The sequence below is a fragment of the Rhodamnia argentea genome, chromosome 3 (genome assembly GCF_020921035.1).
Source record: "Rhodamnia argentea isolate NSW1041297 chromosome 3, ASM2092103v1, whole genome shotgun sequence".
NCBI lineage: Eukaryota > Viridiplantae > Streptophyta > Magnoliopsida > Myrtales > Myrtaceae > Rhodamnia > Rhodamnia argentea.
The window spans coordinates 1,161,676-1,178,646 of NC_063152.1; the positions used below are offsets into that span (position 1 = coordinate 1,161,676).

The following is a 16,971-nucleotide window of genomic DNA, read 5'->3' on the forward strand; positions in this document are numbered from 1 at the left end:
TATTTCTGCGAGTAATTAAAAAGTCAATTTGAAAGATAGAGAAGTGGTTTCCAAAACACAGGAACACTTTGGTAAGAGTATATATAATACACAAATATACTCACCACCAATGGTTTTGGCATCGTTGTCATCCCGCCTCCGGGCATTTCAAGTGCCACTAATTTGTTTGGACCAAAGGAAAATTCTGGAATCCGGGGAGCACCAGGCCGGTCCAACCATCTGAGCCAATGTGGAAAGCATATAGGAACTTGGAAAGAAACATTCCGCAAAATGAGCAATCTCAAACTTCTCAGTTTTGTAAAAGCATCATGACCGATAGATAGCTTTATTGGCACAAGTGGCTTCAACATTATGGCTTTTACATCACAATCTCCCTGCATGTACAAGGCTTTTTAAGTCATGCATGTTCAGTAATTTGAGTCAAAAGATGAGAATCGGAGTTTTGAGCTTATGTGCAAGTCTTACCATGTCACGTGACGGGACATCAAGAGCATCCTCATATAGCCATAGTCTGCTACGTCTCTTAGGATCATCGGATTCTTGGTTCACGATATTTTTACCCATCAATTGAATCAAGTCATGCACTTGTATGTATCCGAACTCAGCTCTTATCAAGGACCTCTCAATGAGAATTTGTAATCCTATCACTGCATTAAGCTCGCAGCCCTTGAGGAATTCCTTAACACGATTAAAACTCCATCCCTTAAAGAAGCAAGCAATGTAGAGAAAAATCTCTTTCTCATTTGCATCTAGTCCATCATAACTTATTTTGAGCACATCATTGATGTCTTTCATAGGAATTCTAGAAAGGTTGTCTAGCACACTTTCCCATTCATCTTGTCTTCTACCACATAAGAAGGAACCCAACACCTCAAGTGCTAAAGGAAGGCCTTTAGCATGATCCAAAACACCATCCACTAGACCTTCCCTTATTTTTAATTTGTGGTGCGTAGGAAAAGCATGCTTACTAAGCAGCTCATGAGCTTCCTTGTTATCCAGTGCTTTAACTTCATACACATGATCTTCATCTATCTTGAGAGTCAGTAAATGGCTATCTCTTGTAGTAATAAGGATCCTACTCCCATTACCAAACCAATTGGTTTTTCCTGCTAAAGCACGAATCTGGTTCAAGTGATCCACATCATCAAGGATGACAAGAACTCTTTTATGACCAAGTCTTTGTTGTATTAGATTAATACCCCCAATGACATTGGACACTGCCAATCTTTCTTTAGGTAATAATATATCGTTTAGTAATTTTTCTTGCAAAGTAACTAAACCATTGCAATCTTTTGAATTTTCTCGAACATCCGCCAGAAAACTCGAACCTTCAAATTGTCTGGAAATATTATTATAAATGGCTTTCCCTAAAGCTGTCTTTCCTATGCCTCCCTGTCCCCATAATCCCACCATGAGAACATCATCTTTAGAATTGAGGTTCAACATTGATTTCAGCTTAACCACTCTGGAATCTATCCCAACCGGATGCTCAGCAACATGTAAAGGTGTTTGGCCTAGGTGAGTTGTCGAGATCTCCTTCACAATTTCTTGTATAAGCTTTGACTCATCATCTCTAACAAAAACATAAAATAGAAGTTGTACCATCGTTTTTAGCAATCGGAGATAAGCAACTAACGAGCAATCACCAGCCAGCAATGAAAAAGCCAAGTTGTATGTTCTAAGGGTAGCCACATGCGATTTTTCGAGCTCAAAATGTAACTTGTGATAAATTTAGAACTCGGATGACCAAAATTGAAAATCTATAGAATTAATAGACCAAAATGAAACGTGAAGACCTCAAATAGCTAATAGAAAACATGTTTAAAACTTTTATTACACTTTGAGGAGGGCAACAAGGATCCAAAAGAAAGAGCTACAGACCTCAGCCAAATGAAGCGTGGCTTAGCAAAAGGTAAAGGCAGAATTCTAACGTTCGAGTTACCAGCTCTCGTTCCATTTACTTACTAACTCATTTTTTTTTAATTGTCAACCTCTATTCTATTGAATTATCAATTTTTCTTCGATTAAGTTACCGCCTAATTTTAGGTTAACAATTTTCGTTTGGGTTACTTCCCAAGTTTATTTCTTATTTTATCTATCAAATTTTCTTATCTTTTGCCAAATTTTATTTATCTTTCTTAACTATACTTAATTTTACCAATTCTTTCATGAAATTACTAACTTAAGCAACTTAAGAATTTTCAGGAATCATAAGATGAAGCATCTATACGTATATTCACAATCATGTGTGCGTAGATCTATTTATTTCCTAAAAAATATAGACTCCACTCTACTTACCCATCATTCAAATGCCACCCGGACAAGCTACCGGCGTCAAGAAGAGCTTCTTTCCATTTCTTCACTTTCTCTGAATCTTCCCCGAACTTGAACTCATGCTTAGCCATAGCAATCTTATAACTCTTTCTGCCTCCTCTCACTTCATTTGGATTCACTTTATAAAACACTGGTAGAATGGTGATGTTGTTTTGCTCCTTGCACTCCATAATCTTCGCCATCTCTGTCACGCACCATTCTGATGAAGCGTAGTTCTCAGAGAAAACAATAATTGCGATGCACGACTCTTCGATGGCCTTCATAAGCATCGATATATTGTGTCCCTTTTTTAGTTCCTCGCTATCTCGGAAAGTGTATATTCCAATCTGCTGTAAAGCTTGGTAGAGATGGCCGATGAAGTTGTGACGTACGTCCGTGCCTCTGAAACTCAAGAAGACGTCGTAAATCTTTTTGGGTTTCGATGTAGAAGCCATTGGCCAATGGTGGAGTTGGACAATGAGCAACGACTATTAGCTTAAGATTTGACAGGGTGTGTTCAGGTGGTTCGTTCATCACTTGATGTCGTTGATTTATACTCGAGGACAGAGATGCAAGACTCTTTTTTGTACTTAGGAAAATGGTGTAGAGGTGTGAACGCATGGACTTATTGTCGCTCAAAGACCGCGTTCCACCGCGTTATTCGGACTGTCGGAGTGACAAAAGCTTCTCTGTGGCCGACAAAACTAGTGCATTTTATAGATTATTGCATGAACCGACAAACAACTTTAGGGTGGTCGATTCTCGTGATCTAAGGTCATGGGCTCACTCATAAAAACAACTTTAGTTTTTTCCTTGATATATAGTAATTTACCCTATGACCACCCAAGAGATATGTAATCCCACGCACAATCAGGTGCACAAGTAAATAGTAAAATTAGATCAATAATAGTAGAACTTTGGAAAAACATGATGCTCAAATACGGACCAAGATAAGATAATAGGTGGGAACACATGGACTTATCTTCACCAACACGTTGTTGGGATTCTCTGACGGATACAAGCTTGTTCGTGGCCGACAAAATTAGTGGAGAAATAACTTTGGGGTTGTGGATTCTCGTCATCTGCTCATAGGCTCCCTAGTCAGAAAAACTTTGCTGGCTTCCACGAAATGGGAGAAAATATTAAGTAGTCCGGCCACCGCCGGTCACCGTGCGCCCCAATCAATCAGGAATGGACACCTGGCTCCATGTCAGCCGAATGGTAAGGTGTAAATCATACAAAAAAAAAGTAAAAATGGGAAGAAGAAAGAGAAATTCGCCTCCCCAGCCGAAGGAATCTTTGCCACCATGTGCCCCGCTCTAGCCCAGCAATCATAGGACTAAGTGACAAACCTCCTCCTTTCCACCCATTTTTAAAAAAATGTCCAGAAATAAAGACAATAAAGCTGAGCACCGGAGCAGAGCGCGAGAACGAGGGCCGGAGCAGAGAGCCCTCAAGCGACGGAGTAGAGGGCGGGAGCGGAGGCCGAAGCAGAGAGCGAGCTGAGCGCTGGAGCAGTCCGCATGAACGAGGGCCGGAACGGAGCGAGCGATCGAGCAGAGAGGGAAGGAGAGATGCAAAAATTTTGAACTCGCTCGGGAAAGGGAGGAGGAGCAGCCTTCTTTCTTCGGAAAGAAGCAAAAGGAGGAGAGAGAAAAAGCAGGTCTAAGGATAGGGTAATTAATGTGGGCAGGCCTAGTAAAGGAGGAAACCTTTTAAATGAAAATTAGGAAAATAGAATTTTGTGTGTGGAAAGCCGGTGGGCTTCATTCGGCTAACGTGGCGCCAGTGTCCATTCCTGATTGGTTGGGGCGCACGGTGACGGGATGTGGCCGGACAGTCGCGACCCTTCGAGACCTTGGTCGGATGAGTTGATAGATTGCCGTTAGACCCGCTTCGGATGGCGGCGGGCTTTCTAGATGTGAGCCTTCCCAGGCTCATACCAACTCGTGACAGGAGTATTTCTTTGGATTTTCCACAATAACAATCAATTGTGTTCGTTCTTAGTATGGTCGAATAGCATGTGCAACGTATGTATGTAATTGGAGTCGCCACTGATCTTTCTTGGAAGGTAGACCGGAAGTTTCCTTGAGTGATTGAGAGACACCGTTCAGTTTTGCGAAACCAAAGATAAACTTGAGCAGTTGGTGAGAAGTGACTACCAAAATTGACGTTGAGGTAATTGTGTGCACCTAATCAGCACGAAGTTATTAATTGAAAAATATATTTAGTAAACTACATCTGAATTGTAGAAGTTGAAGAGATTTGTATGGAGATAACTATTTTTAGCGGATCAAATTCAATGTAGTTGATGCACTAAGTTCGCTCAATAATTTTCTAGATAGATAACTATACCGCTACTTCGTAATGCATACAATCAGTAATTTTGAGAATTCAATGGTCATAGACCCACTTGTCTAAACTCAAATCCACTAAATTTCGATTGTTGAAAAGATGGAGCTTGCATGACATCCACCTTATCTAATGTGTACGACTACAATCATCCGTGATAAAACAGATTCATAGGATATATTTTTTAAATGAGGGGATGACTGTAATATTGCAAGTGGATCGAATTATAGCAGCTTCCCAGTCCCCGGTTGTAAAAAGATGATAATCAATTTTTGGATTGTGGGCTGAAGAATGAATTCCAATCTGCATCCATGATCATAAGTGTAAGAGGAATTTGTTCAGTAAGTATCACAAATGAATCCATGGAACATTACAAGTTCTCATCCTTGGATTTCTTGTAAGAAAATCCAAGTCGAAGTCGAACTCTTTTAAGTGTCTTAATTTTTTTTTTCCTTTTCTTTTTTTAACTTTTGGCTTTGATACTCAACTTCCTCTAGTTGTTACCCGGCTATAATTTGGTTTCGATAAATTAAGTTGACCGGAGATTGTGTAAAGGGCCGCAACCAACCATCACGCTGCCCCAACCTTTACCGCAGCCACCCTTTAACAGCCATATAAGCCAACGTGACTGTCACGACCCGAACCCTGCGAGCTCGTTAACATCCCACCCGGCCACGATTATGTACAGTTCTCCAGGATCCAAAGGCCAACAAATTCATGTGGAAGCAAAAACAAATCCCCGTACAGAAACAATTAACATTATGATGACTTGGGACGGTAAAAAAAAAACAAACTTATATACATATCCACATGTTCTATACAATTTTCCAAATCTACGGCTTCGGAGGCCACTGTACAAGCCTATGACCACTAAAACAAAAAGATTATGTGGTCGAAGCCTACTATACATCCCAAATAAAACAGCCAGCAAAAGTCAAGAGGCCAACTACCCTAGGCCTCGTTCTCGCTATCCGGTACTATATCATCTCTCGCCTCCAACTCATCCTCATCAAGCTCAGGTGGCTGTTCCGCATCCGATGGCTCTACAGCCTCCCCATCTTCTCCCGGTACCATTACCTCGGGGAATACCGAACCTTTGAGACGGGTCATTCATACTTGCGACGGAGGGTCCGAAAAACAACGAACCCACGACGGGGTGAGATAAAATCTCGATAAGCTAGCCCCTAATCCTATATTAGGGCTCTAGTGCCTCCAGACACATTTTCAATGAACAATTTCCAACAACTCTTCTTTCTTACTAAAAATTCCACAATTTAATTCCAGAAAATTCCATTCTTTCTCCGAAAATTCCCACACCTTCTCAAATATTCTACGTTACTCCCGTTTCGGCGTTCCACGCCTCGGTCGACAATAAAATATTCTACGTGCTCCGGGGCTCGCATTTAACGCATCGGGCCATAATATAAATATCCACATTGATCCAAAGCCCGCGTTTAACGCATCGGGCTGTCATAGAAAATTCCACGTTACTCAGAAAATATTCCACACTACTCCGGAATATTCCACGTTACTCCAAAATATTCCACGTTACTCCGAATATTCCACGTTACTCCATCGCCATCATACAAGTTCATAACAATGAGCCTCGGACCTTTATAGAACACGGCTCTACTTATATATATATTCCAGGGTCTCGGACACAAAGGAATACGACCCACAAATCTCGGTCTCGGACACATAGGAACACGACCGGATCAAGTCTCGGACAATTAGTCGAACACGACTCACTTTGGTCTCGGACGACTTAATTGAACACGACTTTCATACTTTCACGGTCTCGGACAATCAGACGAATACGGCTCACTTTGGCCTCAGACGACTTGATTGAATACGACCCACAAATCTCGGTCTCGGACACATAGGAACACGACCGGATTAAGTCTCGGACAATTAGTCGAACACGACTCACTTTGGTCTCGGACGACTTAATTGAACACGACTTTCATACTTTCTCGGTCTCGGACAATCGGACGAATACGGCTCACTTTGGCCTCGGACGACTTGATTGAATACTACCCATAAATCTCGGTCTCGGACACATAGGAACACGACCGGATTAAGTCTCGGACAATTAGTCGAACACGACTCACTTTGGTCTCGGACGACTTAATTGAACACGACTTTCATACTTTCTCGGTCTCGGACAATCGGACGAATACGACTCACTTTGGCCTCGCTGACTTGATTGAATACGACCCTCATATTTTCGAGAATAGATCGGGACCACGTGATTCGCTCACGTTAGAGAATTAATAATTCGGGATCACCCGATTAATTCACACTAATCCAAAGATTGATCCAAACTACCCAATCAATTAATACTACCATAGTATCCAATCCACGCCATGCGACCATATTATGCTAACGTAGCAATATATGAATAACGTGCAATTAAAATTATACTAACGTGGGAATTTATCGGGGCCAAACAATAATAATTTTCTAACGTGCAAATAATTCTACTATAGTACCAAACTATAGTACTAATGCCACATTTAATTAGTACCATGGCATAACAATTTTATGTCACATAAAAGTAACCCTAGTTAATATATAAACTAACCATGGTTCAAAAATTAACTAGAGTCAATATCTAACCTAACCATGATTAAATAATAGCATAAAGTAACTATAGTTAAGCATAAAGTAACCATGGTCCAACTTTGACCACACAAGTCCTCTTGACTTCACTATTCATTCAAGAACATGGTTTCTCTCTCTCCTCCAATCTTCATTCTCGGCCAAGGCATAAAAATGGCCAAAAACAACCAATTTTCCACCCAAATCTACCAAATCTCAAGTCCATTAGCACCCTAGGTACCTAATATAAGGTTAGGGACCAACTTACCACTATTTTAGCAAGTTTTCCGGCGAGAAAACGGGTGGAGAATCTTGGTTCCAACCGGCGGCTCCGGCGACTCCCTCACTCGGCTAAAATCCACAAAAATCCGGCGGTTCAAGGTGGTTCGGGTGGTAGTCGAGCTCCGACGATCCAAGGCGAATCCGGCGAGGCTTGGGAAATTTTTCGGTGAGGAAGAGTGAGAGCTATGGAGTTCGGCCAAGTGAGAGGGTGAGGGGTAGAGAGAGAAAGTGAGGTAGAGAGAGAATGCTCTTGAAAAATTAAAAAAGAAGAAGGCCAAAAACACATATTAATAAAAATGTTGGATAATTTTGGGGTCTTCAAAGTCAATTTTCGGCCAAGGGGAAAAATGACCAAAATACCCTTCGTTCCAAGTCAAAAATGGGGTATTTTTCGAGGGCAAATGGGTCCTTTCCCATACCCAGTCCAAATCTACTTTTCCTGAACCTCTTTGGGGCGAACCGCGAAGGAATTTCACACGGGATGAGGAAACGTCCCAAAATTTTTATTTATTGAAACCCCTGAAGGTCCGACGTCAAATTCCGAAGCTCGATTCGCGATCAATCTCGATCGATAGAATTTTCAGCGTATCTCAAACTAACGGGCGGCTTTTAGGAGTTACGCGTATCGACCCGTGATTAAAAATCACGTTTAAGAATTACTCGAGCCATGGCGACCTTGGTTGTCATTCAATTGCGAGGGTCAATTACTAGTCCCGATGGACACGATCGTTAGAAAATAATTTAGGGACGTTCGAAACCCATACGAGGTCAAACGGAATCACCCGAGATCCAAGCGTAGGGTATTATCCAAATCGTTCCTTAATCATTCTAGGATCGGCCTATATTGGTCCAGAATATTCCCTCGACAATTTTCATGGCCAAAGAGTCAATCCAAGATCAAGTTCTTAGGTCCACGTACTTGATTTTCCTAGTTAGTCATTCCCATTTGGTTAGTATGCTCGAGAGGGATCAACTCCGAGTGAGATTCGACTGAAATTCATCAATGAGACTTTTCATTTATTCAAAGCTTCGAAAGTGGGTTCGAATTCAGGATGTCACAATTCTTCCCCCCTTACAAAATTTCGTCCTCGAAATTTGCAATTCTCCAATCATCTCGTCTTATGGGGTAGCGACGCATCATCGCTACCACGCTTCCCAAAGTAGTTCTTGTCGTCATTTGACACTTCGATAACGTCCTTAACAGCAACGGCTTTCATCTTTCGAAACTCGTTTTCTTTGGTCCTCAACCGTGTTCACCTTCCTCTTCCTTTTTGACATTTGCAAAATCTGTTGGTAGCATGTCCTCGAGTATTCAAATCACCCCTTCCATTGACTATTGGTCCAAGAATAACATGCATACCTTACTACAATCCAGCTTTTTCTAATTCTCGACTGAAGATCTTTCCAAAGCATCGCATAAAACTCATGGCCTTTATCAACTTGCCCTCTATTAGTCAAATCGAGTCGTAACATTCTCGACTCCTTAAGCAAGTTCAAGATTACTTTTGTAGTAATTTGCTCTCAATTCCATTTGAAAACCTTCAACGATCATAGTAATCTTTCGATTTTCAAGGTCATGCCTCTTCCTAGCCAGCATGTCTCATCCTTGACCACATGTAAGACTAATCTAACATTCAGTCCATTCCATTGGACACCGTAATTCTCCCCTCAAATTTCGATGAGGTCATATCTTTAGATTCCTCTCCACTATTGAACTCGTACACTTGTCTATTGAACTCCATAGTTTCTACCCTCAACTTCGAGATTTCTTTTCCAAGTACTCAGAAGTCTGGATTTTCTCCTTATTCTATTCGTTTCCATGACCCTTAGAAGTCCGGGTCCATTCATCGCCACATCTCAATTCCTTTCTAACCTTCAAGCTTGATGCTTCAAGTAGCCATCAAACTAGTCAATTGGTAAACTTCCAATTTAGAAGTTGAATCTCTTATTCCTCGAGGTGAGGTCCATCCCTTCGTTGCCAAATGCAAGACGCTCAATTTTCAATTGTATGCCTCTGCTACCTAATTCACCATTCCTTAGCGATAAGGGCATCGCAATCATGACCTTTCCTTCGGTTCCCTTTGGTGCAGTCAATATTTCTAACTCTTGTAGTTCACATAGTTGCGAGGTCATTCCTTGCACAAGCAACGCTCTCATTTTCATAAACGGTCTCATCCATCCGTGCTACATCTCGTCTTTAGTCCTCTTCATCAATGGAATAATTCTTGTGGGTAATCTTCCTACGATCCGTCTATGACAGTTCATCAATTTCAGGAAACTTCAAATTTCAATAACTCACATCGACCTCGGTCGATCCATCATCACTTTTTACTCCTGAAGGATTCATAGGGATCCCCTCTCTCGGTCTCCACACGACCAATGAATTTCACCTCATCCGACCCAAAACTCGCACTCTTCACACTTAGCATATCATGATTGTCTCCTCGGGGTCAAGCTTCTCGTGACTCCTTAAACGAGTCCGATCATCGTCTCTAAAGATGGTAACAATTAATTCAATATTTCTTGAATGCCCAATCCGATTAATATCAGCTCTTGCTACCAAGTGTTGATTCATTTAATTTGTCATCCGCACCATCCACTTGAGAGCTTATACTTTGGCTCTTTGTCCTTATAGGTTTCCGGTTAGACCATGCCGCATTTTATTCATTTTTGTCACTCTTTCCTCAGGAAGCATCGGTGCCTCAATCTCTTGGTTCCACAACCAGCTAATGCGATCTTGTCCCCATTTCATTCATTTAACTGAACATCGACATTTCCCGGAATTCAACATTGTCTACAAGACAGCTCCTTAGAAAAATTTTACGGAGATCATTTGAATTTGCGTCTTCTTTCTCGGTCTAGATGTTCAATCTTAATGCCACGACAATTAGAACTTTCTCTTCCTTCCACATTAGGGTCTCTTACCCTATGAAGGAAAGTATACACTTCAGTGGCATTCTTCTACTTCAAATCCACCTTGTCCTTGAAGTCCACGCCAATAGCGGTGTTCTTACTCCAGGATTCAAATGCCCCCACACTTGACATTCTCTTCTAATAACCCAGTCATCTTTAGTGACAAGGTTCAAAGGAGTCGAGGTTCTTCCTTGGTCTCCGCACATCCACACCTTGTATATCTTAATTGATTAAATCAATTCACCTTGCGGTTACAATCCAAGTACCCCTTTTTGCTTACTCCTCCATCCATAAGCACTGTGGGTAATCGGGATTATCAAGTCCATTCCCTTTCCTTTCCATTAACGACCATCTCATGATCCAATCGTCCTTTAAAAATGACGCCCTATCCTTTAGGATGATAACTCGCAATACCACTTCTAGTGGTCCCGATTCAACCTCACTCAATCGCGTATAAATCAACAAAGTCGGACTATTGACATAACTTTTTCCATAATTTTTCCCCGTGACAGGGAAGAAACGTCAATCTTTCATTACAAGCCATACGCCAAGGTAATAGCCATTCCTCCCCGGCACATTCTGTGCTCCATAAGTGAAAATTCCCTTACTCGCAATCCGTGAACGAAAAATTCTATTGCTTATTCCTCTTCCGATCATCCACTTCATTCATTATGACCCATTATCATTCCTTAGAATTAGGGTAACAACTAGTCATAAGACTTTCGAATTTCAATCCCCTCACGGACTTCACGTTTCATTCAAAGGGTCCTTGACCACCCTTAGTACACGTAGACAGCTTCGAGAACTTTGTCTCGTATTGGTGGATCGCCTTCAGATTTTTGCAAAGCTATTAAAGTTCAGACAATCCTTGTTCTCGAGTAACCTTAGAAAGGTACTTTCTATTGGACAACTTGGCGAAGACAATCCAAGCATATATCATGCCTTCAAGGAAAAACCCTTTCTTTAGCGATCTTTCACCAATCATCGACGGCCTCTTAAGGCTAGTAACTGCCAGGGTCACTTTCTTTCTTTAGTGCACCCAAAACTTTTAAGGTTTTCTCACGAAACCCTCAATCCGGAGGGAGGCGGTTTCAAATTCACTTTCTCTATCGAACCTTAATTGACCTCAGCCTTGTGGTCCACCTCACAAGCTATTCAAAGCCCTTGTGGTTCTTTCCACGCCTTTAATTCAGAAATGAGTAACTCATAGTCACCTTTCTCGTGACTTCCATCACTTAACTCAGCAGCACTAATATATTCGTCACCATAGTGACTTAGGCACAATGGCAGCTCCCCCTCGAGTTTGTCCACCCATTAATTTTTCTCATTTCCATTTAGAATTCTCGCGATCCCTTATTCCACTTGGGTCTTGCATAATTAACAAATCGAGCCATTTTCTCCTCCAGTACTTATACTCCAGTCGCTCATCTCTACTCAATTCTTGGATGTTCTCATATCTTGCATATACGAGCCAAGTGCTCCTCTAGCGACCGTACGTTGGTCAATCAACCTTATTAGGTTCTCATATCACTTGAACCCTTGTGATTCTCTTCGGGAATCAAAAACTTGAGTCATCTACTCAAGCCTAGCAATTTCAGCTGCTCATCTCATCATTCATCACCAGGGAAGCAACCATCCGGTGGTTCTCAAACAACTCTCGGCTAGTTGTCCATTATCCAAGGATTTCAAATCATCCTTAAGCAACAATCACACATTAAGCAAGCCTCAACGATGAAACTTCTCAATTAACAGCCCATTACTAGGCAAACCTTAACTAGGCCAACATTAAGCAATCATTCAAGGCATTACTTCAGCTAGTCAATCGCTCATATTTTAAGTATAAAGGCACATGTTCCTCTAATACGAACACAATAGGTTATCACACTTTCGGAAGATACCGGTTCAACGGGGTATGAACCCTACACGCCGTCTAATCTCTCGGTTAGACCTTAACCATAACAATCACACGATACCAATTATAAAATATGCCCAATAGGCCAATCGCAAACATCACTTTTCCTTTCAAACGGCATCCATTGCTAAGCATGAAGCTTTCAACCATGCCAATCACAGGCGTCATTACAAATGTCATGCCACTGCAAAATTCAATATGAGGATCAACTCCGTACACTACATGTCTTAACCAAAATCAGACTCAACCCGATACCTAGATTCTCACTTTCAAATTATGACTTGGGTCATTCCTGCCTCCTTGCTATCTTAGAAGCCTGCCAGGAGCCGCTCTTTGTCCGGACCTCTTTGTCCCGGCGATCACTCCCCGCCCTCATCGGACCGGGTCGTTACGGGTTGTCCTAAGCCATATTTCTACGGAGAGATTCCCGTTCCACACGACCCATATCATGCTTCATTACGGTTTATAGGTATCCCGTCACTTGTCCCATACCAAGCGACAGTTTATTAAGTCCAATCGTGATAAGCTCATGCATGCACATTCATCAACTTTCGTTTTAATGCCACAAACACCTGCACCGCATGATTGTCCTCGTTACTCGACGTACCATAGTCGCTTCCATATCAATTCTTATCCACAAAAGATCTCTAATTCCACCAATGATTGTCACGTCTCATAGATCCATTGCCTATGTTCTAGCATATTCTTCAAGTTGAGTCATTGACAAACCATAATCATAGTCATATAATCCAACTGACCCTTCATTCAAAAGCAATCCTCTATTAGCCTCAACCACATGTACAACCTCAAAATCCATACTTATGGCTCCTCAATTTCCTGTTTGCTCACTTATAAACCTCAATAATATCATCACCCAAGTTTACCAATAAAACAAAACGATACTAGAACCATTAGAATACAATACAAGTTCAAGCCTATAATCCTCAAGATTCAGAAATCAATGGCTTATCCTAAGGGTTCCAGTATCTAATCGTCCCCAAGTCATCACTCCTTATTACTCCAAGTCTCAATCTCATTCGATCGAGCTGACCTTGCTCTGATACCACTCCAAACGGGGATGTCACGACCCGAACCCTGCGAGCTCGTTAACATCCCACCCGGCCACGATTATGTACGGTTCTCCAGGATCCAAAGGCCAACAAATTCATGTGGAAGCAAAAACAAATCCCCGTACAGAAACAATTAACATTATGATGACTTGGGACGGTAAAAAAAAACAAACTTATATACATATCCACACGTTCTATACAATTTTCCAAATCTACGGCTTCGGAGGCCACTGTACAAGCCTATGACCACTAAAACAAAAAGATTATGTGGTCGAAGCCTACTATACATCCCAAATAAAACAGCCAGCAAAAGTCAAGAGGCCAACTACCCTAGGCCTCGTTCTCGCTATCCGGTACTATATCATCTCTCGCCTCCAGCTCATCCTCATCAAGCTCAGGTGGCCGTTCCGCATCCGATGGCTCTACAGCCTCCCCATCTTCTCCCGGTACCATTACCTCGGGGAATACCGAACCTTTGAGACGGGTCATTCATACTTGCGACGGAGGGTCTGAAAAACAACGAACCCACGACGGGGTGAGATAAAATCTCGAGTAAGCTAGCCCCTAATCCTATATTAGGGCTCTAGTGCCCTCCAGACACATTTTCAATGAACAATTTCCAACAACTCTTCTTTCTTACTAAAAATTCCACAATTTAATTCCAGAAAATTCCATTCTTTCTCCGAAAATTCCCACACCTTCTCAAATATTCTACGTTACTCCCGTTTCGGCGTTCCACGCCTCGGTCGACAATAAAATATTCTACGTGCTCCGGGGCCCGCATTTAACGCATCGAGGCCATAATATAAATATCCACATTGATCCAAAGCCCGCGTTTAACGCATCAAGCTGTCATAGAAAATTCCACGTTACTCCGAAAATATTCCACACTACTCGAGAATATTCCACGTTACTCCAAAATATTCCACGTTACTCCAGAATATTCCACGTTACTCCATCGCCATCATACAAGTTCATAACAATGAGCCTCGGACCTTTATAGAACACGGCTCTACTTATATATATATTCCGGGGTCTCGGACACAAAGGAATACGACCCACAAATCTCGGTCTCGGACACATAGGAACACGACCGGATCAAGTCTCGGACAATTAGTCGAACACGACTCACTTTGGTCTCGGACGACTTAATTGAACACGACTTTCATACTTTCATGGTCTCGGACAATCGGACGAATACGGCTCACTTTGGCCTCGGACGACTTGATTGAATACGACCCACAAATCTCGATCTCGGACACATAGGAACACGACCGGATTAAGTCTCGGACAATTAGTCAAACACGACTCACTTTGGTCTCGGACGACTTAATTGAACACGACTTTCATACTTTCTCGGTCTCGGACAATCAGACGAATACGGCTCACTTTGGCCTCAGACGACTTGATTGAATACTACCCATAAATCTCGGTCTCGGACACATAGGAACACGACCGGATTAAGTCTCGGACAATTAGTCGAACACGACTCACTTTGGTCTCGGACGACTTAATTGAACACGACTTTCATACTTTCTCGGTCTCGGACAATCAGACGAATACGACTCACTTTGGCCTCGGACGACTTGATTGAATACGACCCTCATATTTTCTGAGAATAGATCGGGACCACGTGATTCGCTCACGTTAGAGAATTAATAATTCGGGATCACCCGATTAATTCACACTAATCCAAAGATTGATCCAAACTACCCAATCAATTAATACTACCATAGTATCCAATCCACGCCATGCGACCATATTATGCTAACGTAGCAATATATGAATAACGTGCAATTAAAATTATACTAACGTGGGAATTTATCGGGGCCAAACAATAATAATTTTCTAACGTGCAAATAATTCTACTATAGTACCAAACTATAGTACTAATGCCACATTTAATTAGTACCATGGCATAACAATTTTATGTCACATAAAAGTAACCCTAGTTAATATATAAACTAACCATGGTTCAAAAATTAACTAGAGTCAATATCTAACCTAACCATGATTAAATAATAGCATAAAGTAACTATAGTTAAGCATAAAGTAACCATGGTCCAACTTTGACCACACAAGTCCTCTTGACTTCACTATTCATTCAAGAACATGGTTTCTCTCTCTCCTCCAATCTTCATTCTCGGCCAAGGCATAAAAATGGCCAAAAACAACCAATTTTCCACCCAAATCTACCAAATCTCAAGTCCATTAGCACCCTAGGTACCTAATATAAGGTTAGGGACCAACTTACCACTATTTTAGCAAGTTTTCCGGCGAGAAAACGGGTGGAGAATCTTGGTTCCAACCGGCGGCTCCGGCGACTCCCTCGCTCGGCTAAAATCCACAAAAATCCGGCGGTTCAAGGTGGTTCGGGTGGTAGTCGAGCTCCGACGATCCAAGGCGAATCCGGCGAGGCTTGGGAAATTTTTCGGTGAGGAAGAGTGAGAGCTATGGAGTTCGGCCAAGTGAGAGGGTGAGGGGTAGAGAGAGAAAGTGAGGTAGAGAGAGAATGCTCTTGAAAAATAAAAAAAGAAGAAGGCCAAAAACACATATTAATAAAAATGTTGGATAATTTTGGGGTCTTCAAAGTCAATTTTCGGCCAAGGGGAAAAATGACCAAAATACCCTTCGTTCCAAGTCAAAAATGGGGTATTTTTCGAGGGCAAATGGGTCCTTTCCCATACCCAGTCCAAATCTACTTTTCCCGAACCTCTTTGGGGCGAACCGCGAAGGAATTTCACACGGGATGAGGAAACGTCCCAAAATTTTTATTTATTGAAACCCCCGAAGGTCCGACGTCAAATTTTGAAGCTCGATTCGCGATCAATCTCGATCGATAGAATTTTCAGCGTATCTCAAACTAACGGGCGGCTTTTAGGAGTTACGCGTATCGACCCGTGATTAAAAATCACGTTTAAGAATTACTCGAGCCATGGCGACTTTGGTTGTCATTCAATTGCGAGGGTCAATTACTAGTCCCGATGGACACGATCGTTAGAAAATAATTTAGGGACGTTCGAAACCCATACGAGGTCAAACGGAATCACCCGAGATCCAAGCGTAGGGTATTATCCAAATCGTTCCTTAATCATTCTAGGATCGGCCTATATTGGTCCAGAATATTCCCTCGACAATTTTCATGGCCAAAGAGTCAATCCAAGATCAAGTTCTTAGGTCCACGTACTTGATTTTCCTAGTTAGTCATTCCCATTTGGTTAGTATGCTCGAGAGGGATCAACTCCGAGTGAGATTCGACTGAAATTCATCAATGAGACTTTTCATTTATTCAAAGCTTCGAAAGTGGGTCGGAATTCAGGATGTCACAGTGATCGCCACCGCCAACCACCAACATACTACATCTCCACCACTGCCAACCACCCAAGCGACCACCACCACCAACTTCAAACTCATTATTTGTCGTCTCTCTCTGTGGCTAGCTGAGGCGTAAATCTCAAAACCGAGGTCTCAAAACCTTGAATCAAGAGTTTCCTAGACCTCGGACTCGAGGCGGCAGCCTCAAGCGAA

The 16,971-nt window shown here is 42.0% G+C and overlaps 1 long non-coding RNA gene across 1 annotated transcript; it reads right to left on the reverse strand.

The window, feature by feature from the left end:
- Positions 1 to 343: 343 nt before the first annotated feature.
- LOC125314347 lies at positions 344 to 14,349 on the reverse strand. Its single transcript, XR_007197856.1, has 3 exons — positions 14,338 to 14,349; positions 9,403 to 9,412; positions 344 to 657 (listed from the first exon to the last, which is right to left on the reverse strand). It is a non-coding gene; the product is annotated as an uncharacterized LOC125314347 (long non-coding RNA).
- Positions 14,350 to 16,971: the final 2,622 nt, after the last annotated feature.